The sequence below is a fragment of the Plectropomus leopardus genome, chromosome 17 (genome assembly GCF_008729295.1).
Source record: "Plectropomus leopardus isolate mb chromosome 17, YSFRI_Pleo_2.0, whole genome shotgun sequence".
In the NCBI taxonomy this organism is placed as follows: Eukaryota; Metazoa; Chordata; class Actinopteri; order Perciformes; family Serranidae; genus Plectropomus; species Plectropomus leopardus.
In genome coordinates, this window is record NC_056479.1 from 4451033 (window position 1) to 4461970 (window position 10938).

Consider the following 10938-nt stretch of genomic DNA (forward strand, 5'->3'; position numbering starts at 1 on the left):
ACTTGACTAAGTGCAACGACTTGAGACTTTCTTGGGACTTAAAAAGAAAAAAAAAAAAAGAAAATACTTTGTCCCCCCCCTAGGGTAAACACCTCCAAACCGTAACCTGGTTTTCTGTTAAACGAATGTATGTCTAGGTTCCGGACTTGTTAAATTATAGATACTGTGACTTTGGAGCTGTTTAAAGTCAAAATTAAGTAAAATTATTGCAAGAGAGAGATGCATAGAGTGCACAGAAGTGATGGAAGTCAGAAAAATGAAGAAAAAGCGAGAGTGGTAAGAAGAGAAAAATGAGGGAGGTGAAATTACCCTTTGACCCAATGTTCAGTTCTATCCCAGAATACTTTGGGGCCCCCTGACATACCCTTAATACCTCCCATCAGTGCACATGAATGTACATGAGCTTGTGATCACACATACACTCGTGCAGCTGATATGATGTGCTTGGGGGCGGTTGATTTCATTAGCAGAAAGATCAGGGCGCATAAGTATTAGCTCTCACCTCTGCCTCTTTGTACTTTTTCTTCTTCTTCTCTCTTACTCTTTCTCTTGCTCTGTGCACGCTAAGTCAGAGAGATGAAATGATACATGAATGCACCCGTGCACTTGCATACACACACACACACACACACACACACACACACACAAAAACAGACAACCTTGATGTCAATAGGTTTGTTTTGGAGCCAGGATCAGGTGGTTCACTATGTAGGTCAGAGGGAGAATAAAAGGAGAGAGAAGCCATGTGCCAGTATCCTCAATAATTAATCAATCCTTCCCCTGCCTCTCTCACACAGTGACACGGACATGAGGACAGATAGAACAGATAGACAGTCAGCCACATCAAGCTGCACCGTTTATTTGTCCTCAGTGAGCATTTAGCTTAGATAATCACCTCAATGAGCTTTAAGCAAGCTGCTGCCATCACCGGTGTCTCAAATTCACATGGTGACATTTCCCCATTTTTTATTTTGATGTATTCTGTGAGGAAGTTTGCGCATGCTGGTACCCACACAGTTTCTTCTGACATTTTGTCCCAAGACTTCGATGTGCATTTTTTCTCATGTGATCTCAGAGAGAAAACCCGTAAGAGAAGGGTGCTACCACATAGAATGACCAGGGCGACCCACATATTGCGATGATGTCCCGTGTTTTCACTGGCTCAAGTTTTGAAAAGTCAAACCACCCACAGGGCAGATGCTTCTCCAAATCTGGCTTTAGTCCAGTCAGCGGCTGTGAATAAAGCAGGGAAGGCTGTCATCACAGGACTTTGTCTGATGTCAATCAAAGTACGAACGCGTAGGTCAAGTGCAGGTGAAACTTGTAAATGCTACGCCCAATGAGGAAAAAACTCTAAGTCACCAAAAAGTCACAAGCAATGCAGATTTAGGTGAAACATGATGAAAACTACTACAAAGAAAAGGAATCTCAGATACATTTAGGACTTAGGCAATATGACGCAAAGCAATGCAGGAGCCTACGTGTGAGGCAAAATAGAAATACCCTGGTAAGACTATCATGATGGTCGCTCTCTGAATCAGTAAGTGGGTTTCCATTTCAGATTTGCACAAAATGTAAGCGACATTTTTTAAAAATGTTGATAAAACACAATTCTGAAATGACTGCGTTCCCACTGAGTGATATTCTGCGACTTCTCCTCTGGTTATAACATTCCAAGAAGCATGATGATGGATGTTCAAAACATTAGCAGTTTTATTTATATTGCTGCCAACACACTAGCCATCATTATTTCCAATCCAAGGCGATGTAGACGTGTTATGTGAGCAAAGATGGAAAGTCAAGCTCCTTATTAGTGGGAGTGGCCACATATGAGGGTTTCAGGGAGGTGATCGTCCACAATTTCACAGAATTTCACGATTGTGAATTCAAAACTTCTGGATGACCTGCCTAACTTTCTAGTTATGTGAGGCAATAACACGTCTTGTAGCTCCTGCTGCACCATGTCAGAGGGAGCTGGTTCATACTGACAAGCACATAGTCATAGCATCATGTGACCTGTAAAAGCCAAAAAAGTGTTTCCATTGCAGTTCAAAATATGGCGCTTTTTTTTTTTTTTCAAATCGCCTGAAATACCACCACAAGCGTGTGTAAAACTTTTTTGTGATAAATGGGAGTTTTTTTCAAAATTGACGTGTTTTCATTAAGAATATTTTATATTTGCAATTTCAGTTTGCGCAATTTGAAGGTTTAATGGAAGCCCATCTAGTCTGGACTCACTGCCATAACCAAACACTTTCAGTGGGCGGAGGCTACTCACCTTGACAGACAAACTTCTTCTTCTTCTTCTTCAAGAAAAAAAAAGAAAACCATATTTATAATTATTTTAATCATATATTTAAAATTATGGTAAAAAAAGAAAACATTTTTTGACACTTTCTTACGGTCATGATTTTTAAAAATATTTGTTTTGCTTTTTTTCAGTTACATTTTTTGTAACTTTTCCATCTTTTTTTTTTTTTTACCATTTATTGTTAGTCACACTCTTCCCACATTTTTTATGGAAATCAAACCAATTTGCTGAGGTATCAAAGGGTTACGATAAAGACTATATCAACAATTTTAGACTAAGCTATCGCTCAGTATTGCATGTCCCACATTAACATACTCTGTAATACATTTGATTTGTTGGGATTTGATCACCCTGCTGCAGAATTAGCGAAGTCTACACTCATAGCGATGAGTGAGTAAGATGGCCTCACACACACACACACACACACACACACACACAGCAGGCTGGTGATGCAGGATATCCTGCTGTGGGCGTCAGCCCAGGGAAGAAGAGGAAGTGCAATCTGCAAAGGCTCATGGAGGAGAAGCTTCAGTTTTTATTTCCTTGACAATGACAAAATATAGTATAGTATGGAAACTCCACAAATACAGAAATACATTTAGCTGACTTAACCAAATTTCTGAATAAATCCGTGCTGTTGGTATTCAGAAATAGTTCATGTTGAATGTGCAACTTGTAATAAGTCTGTGTCTCAGTTTTTACAACTGAATGAAAGGCTTAAGTATATTTATGGACCTGTTTAGCAGCTGACATTTTTCACACATCATGACAAGGAATGCATGAGTGTAACTAAGAGCATTAACGACAGATCAGAGGCATTATGAGCTAAGAAGCAACACAAGTGACCCTGCAAGTACAATACTAAGGCCCCCTAACATGCAAAACTAAATGGAATGCAGCCGTCAAAGGAACACTTCAAAATTGTGGGACATGCACTTTTTCTTTTTTGAGTTGTCATACAAAAAGATTTATATGAACATCATATCGGTCTGTTCTGAAATGCTGTCAGATGTGGCGTTGTTCTGGTTCTGATGCTGGGTGATGTGTGCCCCATAGGCTCTGGCTGCACTCGAGGCGAGCCGAGGAGGGGGGGAGGACCCCGAAAATTATCTTTGGAAGTAGGATAACAATAAGTGTTATATTCTGTGTTCAGTCTGGTTTATTATTGTCCTTGTCATTTTTTTTTTTTTTTGTTTAGGAGTAGGTTTTTTATAGATTTTCGTCCAGGGTATGGGAGAATACTAGGGCGGTACCTGTGTTTTTTTTTATTTGTCTATTAATCTGACTAATTAATCAGTTGTTATAATGATAATTTTTGTATTGGTCAATAATAATTAATTTACTCCTAAATAAATGAACAAACTTGTCTCATTGATATTCTAATAATTGTATTTAATCCTCTTCTTTTAAAGACATTAGGTGGGTTTTGATTACAGATTTGCACAAAACAAAAGCAATATTTTTAAGACGGTGGTTAAAACACAATTGCGAGATGACTGTGTTTCCATTGAGCGATGTTCTGCAAGCAATAATGGGAAAGCAAGCTCCTTCTACGGGGGAGCTGCCACATATGAGGGATTTCTGGGAGGTGAAAGTCCACGATTTCAAGAATTGTGGATTCAAAACCTCTGGATGATCTGCTCAACTTTTGAAGAGTTATGTGATGCAATAACACCTCTTGTAGTGCGTGCTGCATCATGCATGAGGGAGCCAGTACCTACTGACAAAGACATAGCTTGAGGGTTAATGGAAACTTGCCTACTGATATTATTCTCCACATCTTACTCTCTGCAAGACAGTAAAGTGCATTTCCCAAAAATATTGAACTTTTCCATTTACAGTTATCAATTACACCTGTGCTGTGTCAACAATGCCTGACAGCAAAATGGTTTATAGTGCTTGATTTGTAATACATTATAATAAGAGAAAAAACCAACCCTGACCATTATTTTCATGAAGACAGTCTTGAGGAAAGAAAAGGTAGGGAGCAAGGGAGGAGACGCAGGATGTGAAGGGAGTGATCAGGGAGGTAGCGAGGAGGCAAGCAGGGAAGGAGGGGAAGCTGGATGCCTGAAGCAGATGGTAAATAAAACAATAGGGGAGCTGTGACATGATGGGATTCCCCTACATTCCCCTGTTTGGTGGAGACAGAGAGGCCAGCAGTGACATCCACACAGCACGCTCATCATGTGCAAGAATGAGAACCAAAGGGCAAACATGTTTGTGTCTTTGCACAGAGGGGTTTATTGTGATGCCACGTCTATGGATCAGTAAAATAGAATACAATCTCCTGCAAGAGGAAAATCAGCAGCATAACCTCTTTTTACTGCAGATTCTAAGCTTTTGCGGGTTTGAACGGATTGGGAACACCAAGCTGCTGATGTGATGAGCGACTGCAGTTATGAACACATTGTGTAACTAGTTGCGCAGTGCAGAGCTATCTGACCTTACACAACAGACCCAAATATTTCCACACTCTCTCTCACACACACACACACACACACACAAACATAGACACACTCAGGCATGTTTTCAGCCACAGTGCTCCCACTGTAGTAATGGGGTCACAGGGAGCTAGCTGAGAGCTCTGCCGCTCTCCTTTGTGTGTTTGCCTTCAGGCCTGATGGTCTCATGTCCTTTTACGCAGCCTCAGGTGTCTCTGTCAGCCTCTGTATTTGGCTATTAGTGATGAGCAAAATGAACAAACTAGGTTTTTTTTTTTACAACTCTTTTTGGTGTCTGGTATGTACTGGGTCAGCCTGTCGAACATCCTAATGCTCATAATTTTTCCCTTTTGCTGTTATTGTAGGGTTTTACTCGTTGTCCAATTTGTTGAGTGAATGTGAGTCAGACTCGAGTGTAAAGCTTCACCAGCCAGTGCATTTACATGCTCCTTGGATGGTCCTTCTTCTTCAGCATGCTCATGAGCTTTAAGTTGTTATGTGGAAATAACACAGACGCTACAAAGGAGATGTCTTGTATTTTTGTTGCTCAGAGCATGAGCACCACTTATGATTTTAAACTTATGACTTAAAATGAAAGAAACCAATCAGGTAAGCCTTAAAATCTCACCAGAAACTCATTTTCTCAGTTGTATCTATCATTACATAAAGCAAAAGGTCAACAGGGACATCTGCTACTTGCTCCTTTGTAACAGTTTTGTAATATCGTGTAGAGGTTATATAGCCTTCCCAGTGGGATGCTGAATCAATGCATTCATACAGGGGTCAGCAACCTTGAGCACGCATGCCACCATTGGCACCTTGTAGCTTAACTAATAACAGACAAAAAAGTCTGCAAGAAGTGTGCAGGGTTTCACACACACCTTCATTTATTTGTGGCAGCCCACCACAAAAACATCTGCCACCACTTATTCTTTTTTGTATTTTTGGTTGGTTTTAAAATTGTTCTTTTTGTTTGTTTATTTGTTTTGTTTTTTGTTCTGCAGCAGAATACCAGGCGAAGTCAAAGTGAGACTTTCCATTCATCATCTGGGTCTAAAAGTTTGCTTCCACTCGCCTTTGCAGGAGCTGCTCCTCTCATCCTTCGATCTGATCTGATCAGCTCTAATTGGATCAACAGACCTGGCATTCATCCCACGACTCAAACTCTACAAACTGCTGTTGGGGAAAAAGACAAATTCTTAATATAAACATAATTTCTGAGTAATGGTATTGTTACATTTTCTACCTTGGATTTTCTCTTAATGAAGTCTGAGTGATTGTTAGCTGTGGCATGTGGACAATGTTTCTTTAATTTAATTGAAATAATACTGATTCGAGATTAAAACTTCAATGTTTAAGTGGACGTTAAATGCGGCTATCCAATGTGTGTTTTACAAAACCCAAAGAATTTAAGCAGAATATAAGTTTTTAGAATTATGATCAAAAAATTCCAACCGACTGGGTCTGACCTCTTCAGATTCAGGTGGTTAGATGGCATATTTCTATTCTGATTAGACTACATGAGACTTGGCTTGATCCCAAAGTTTTAACTGTTGCTGCTAGAAGTATACAGAACAGCCTTTTAAAAATTTTTCATTGTTTTCTAAAAAGGATGTAAATAAGCATGCATGGCTACATGCTGTTCTAGATCCAGGGCTGCTTACTGTACAACAGACTATATCCTGCATAATGTCAGCACGCCCTCCATCTGACATCAGACAAACCCATTATGTTCTATACAGTAAGCTGTCCTGCTGTGCTCCCTCAGCCCATTCACACACACACGCACGCACACACATGGTCAGTTAAATTACAGGCGAGCCCAGGAATCCCTGCAGCATTGTTGAGAATTCATTTTGTGTGTGTGTGTGTGTGTGTGTTTTTGTGTGTGTGTGTGTGTGTGTGTGTGTGTGTGTGTGTGTGCGTGCGTGTGTGCACCCTCATATCCTCGTCATGTTTAATTACTAAATTCAGCTTGATCTGTTATTCTACTCAACTCACGCAAGGGGCACACACACACACACACACACACACACACACACTGCAAATAAATAGAGAGAAGCAGCTTATTTCTGGCTCTGGGTTCTCCATTTTACTCATCCATCTGTAGCTATTATCCTGTGCAGTGTTGCAGTTATTTTAAGTCTTACTTACTACGTACTGTACATATTTGCTCCTTGCTGAAATGCTTGGCTCACTGGACCATTTAGGTTGCACGTCAGCTGATCAACATTCTCTGGCATTGCTCTTCTAAACGTCCATATAACTGCATCTGACTGCCAGATACAGTTGTACTGCATTTATTATATTAGGACAAAAGAACCTATGGTAAATAGATAAAAACCCATTGATTTCTTCTTTTAAAAAGAAAAAAATATGAATTAATTAATTTAAAAATGTCAATAAAAGTGAGAGAAATAGGAAAATAAGAATAAAACAGTATAAGTGTTGATCAAGTGAAAAATACTAAATTTACTAGTCATATTGAAGATTTAAAGGTACACTGTAGCCCACAGGAATTGTCGGTTACTGTTGGAAAACAACATCACCAGCAAAAGTGAAAGTGAAAGTCAACCCCCTGATTCACTCCTGTATGCTATATGTGCATTTATTTTGGTGCCGTGTTAGCAGTTGTCATATGTGTATGTGTGCTGCTACAGTCTGGCACCTGATCGCTAGCTTTTTACCTCACCTGCCCGCTGTGCCCAGAAATTTCCCAAACACAGCAAAATAACAGGAAAACAAAGGCAAAGGGCAGAGTCTCTGCAGATGCTTTTGTATCGATCTATACATTGAATTTTAAGAAAATCTATCACAATGTACCCATCTGAAACAACAAACTTGGACTTTCAGCCATGAATGTATAAAAAGACTTGGATACAGTGTTGGAGGCAGGCCCCACTCATTCCTACTTAAGTTGTTAAGTGGTGTGTAAAGCTTATCAGCGTATACTTATCTTTCGTGTTGTGGGGCTCATAGAGCACTAGAGACGGTGGCCGAGTGCGGACAAACAGCTAAAAAAACAGCAAACTTCCAATTCAGTGCTCTGCTAAGTCAACTCTTCAAGAATTCTGAAATGCTAACAGATCAAATGATACAAATCCAGAGTGAAATGAGTCATTTCTTAGGAGTTGTGACAAAAGAAAAAAATATCCACTGATATACAGATTTATCTTCTCCAATATAAGTATTCTGGGTTGCCATGGCATCACATGATGAACCCAGTCGGTGTAGTTTCATTTTGGACCACTATGTTAAATTGGCTCAAAGTCTTAGCACTTTTCCCGGGGGGCTTGCTTCCAACCAGGAGACTGTTCTTCTTGTCTGGTATAAAAGTAAAATTCAACATATTTAGGTGACTTTTCGGACTTTATGTAACTATGGAAAGTATGACAGTTTACATCACTTACACACTGTACACAGTTATTTCAACCGAAACCACAATCTTTACCAAAACTTAACTTAATATTACACACACTTGTATCGCCCAGCTCAGAACATGCACTTTTCAAAATCAAGCTTTAAAAAAATGATACATCAATATTAGTTTCTTCTTTCACTCAACTAATTTTGTAACGGACATGTAACCAATATCAGTCCTAATGATAAATATCAAATCATTAATTTTTAGAATTTTAACCCTTTAAATGCCACGTTTTTTTCATGCCACTGTTTTTAGGTATAAAAAAAAAAAACACATGCATGCACGCACGCACACACACATGTGCATGTGCACACACACGGGCACGCACAAACACAAAATGAATTATTTTCAATATAACACATGCAAAGTAGATTGTTTTGGATCATCACAGCCTGGGATATGTCAATGAGTAGCAGAAACATTGATTGTGACATTGCACCTACTAATACAATGCATGTTTTTATGCTATGATGACTGTGGGATCAAAAATTGCTGTTTGAATGGGTTTCAACGGAGTGTTGTTTGCACTTAACAGTATGAATGTAACAATTTAGTTTCAACAGTGTATTTTAGACTTATTGTAGGAGCTGAGCAGGAAACTTTGAGATTAAATAAAAATACACAATCTTGCCAAAATGTATTCCGTATGCATAAACACAGCCAAAATAATCAAAAGATGAGGAGTGAAAAGTGCTTGTAATGCTCCAAACAGTCCCTAAGGGTTATATTTTGTTAAGTACATATCTAGCCCCTGGTTTGTTGAAAACACATGAAAAATGAAACATACTGAATGGACAGCAATCTGAAATATAAATATGTTTCATTTGATATAACGTCAGTATGACATAATATAACAAATATAACTTTAAAGCTCTGATTCTTTTGTTGTTTGTACAGAACATCAGCTTCACCGTCCCCAATAGTTCAGTGCCTTTAATTTGATCACATTTATAACCTTGACGTGTTTGGAGGGATGTGTCTGCTCAAACTGGGACACGTCCCTTCAAACTGTTACCGTCCTGCTGCAAACAGCAGGGCACACAGTTCAGGGCATCGCGTGTGACGTGTGCCACAGCCATACATGTATGTCACATCCAGTGAGTAGGTGCGTGCATGTGCATCTGTGCGCTTTTGAGTTGGCTGCATCAAATATATATATATAGTATTGCGTGTTATGTTTAAGTCATGGCCAGCAGGGTGGTGTGGATTTGTGTGTATATGGGACTGTACCTTATTTATATATAGCACACGATGATGCTGCTCCAGTGTGTGTGTGTGTGTGTGTGTGTGTGTGTGTGTGTGTGTGCGTGCGCGGGCTTTGCCCTGATGGTGGATATCCCTTTGTTGTCATTATTTACAGGTCAGTGAAAAGCAAATCCCAGATGTAAAATGTGTAACATACAACACAGGGCCACAACATAGTTTTAACATTTAATAAACATGAATTTCTAAATAAAGTGCAGCATCTTGGTACAGTGCACAGATATTTTTGATATGTGGACGCGGTTCACTGAGCTTGTTTTAGTTGCTGTTTGTGTTGTGTATAGGAACATGCACAGAAAAATAATAAAATACAACACTTTTTAAAAAGATTTATATTAAATGCAATAGTTTTTGTTTTTTGTGTGTATGAGATTTTGCGTTCTGGACCCAAATGGCGGAGACAGGCACAAGGAGCCCCAAAATGCCGGAGACAGGCACAAGGAGCAGTACTAATCAAAAAATAAAAATAAAAATAATAATAATAATAATTAGTTAACACAAAAAAAATGACAATGGTGGCAGAGGGCATGCTGGTGCAGGAGGATTTCTGGAAGATGACAGCAACTGAGCAGGTGAGTCTCCAGGTGAAACACCAGAAAAAACAGTGAGGCACTAGGAAAGCAGGAAGAACACTGCAGGACAGAACAGTGAGAAGCATATTCACTATTATGTAGTCTGTGTGTGTGTGTGTGTGTGTGTGTGTGTGTGTGTGTGTTTTGTGTCATATATACATATATGACATGTATATGTTACATATATTATGATTATTATGATAGTTGTGATGATGATGATGATTATTATTAATTATTATATTCACTATATGCATATGCTATGTATATGTCATATATGTATTTGTGTATGTCATATACATATATGACTGGTGTCAGCATGTGCATTTGTTGTCTAGGCATGATCATGTGCGGCGTCATTCCACCATGTGCATTTGTTGACATCATGGTAGCGCCATTCCGGAACATCTAACTAACATGTAGACACAGAAGTCCACAGCAATGCGGCAAAAATAGCGACAACTTGGAAAAAGAATGTGATCGTGCCGTGTTTTAAAATGAAAAAAGCAGTTTCAGTCCCACCCTGTAGGATGACATATGTTTCTGCATTGCTTTTTACCTTCCTGAACACGAGGTCTCATTTAACACAAAGGCTGGGAGACATCCACACTGTTAAATATGCAAACACCCCCTGCTTCACATGGTACAGTATAAATCACATTGCATGTGTACTACATGACCTGTGAATGCTCTACCTCCTTCCAACATTGCGTGATCATCTATGTTTTATTATGTGTGATGTCAACCATAAATGCTTCTATACGTGCATGCGCATATATGTGTGTATACATTTTCCTTTTATACCCAGGAAACACAGACTCACACTGGTATCAAGTCATGCTTGTTTGCCTTCTCTTTACCACTCTCTGTCTCAGTTTTCATGTCCAGTTTTACACGTTTACCTATCCATTCCTCTTCCCTCTGCCT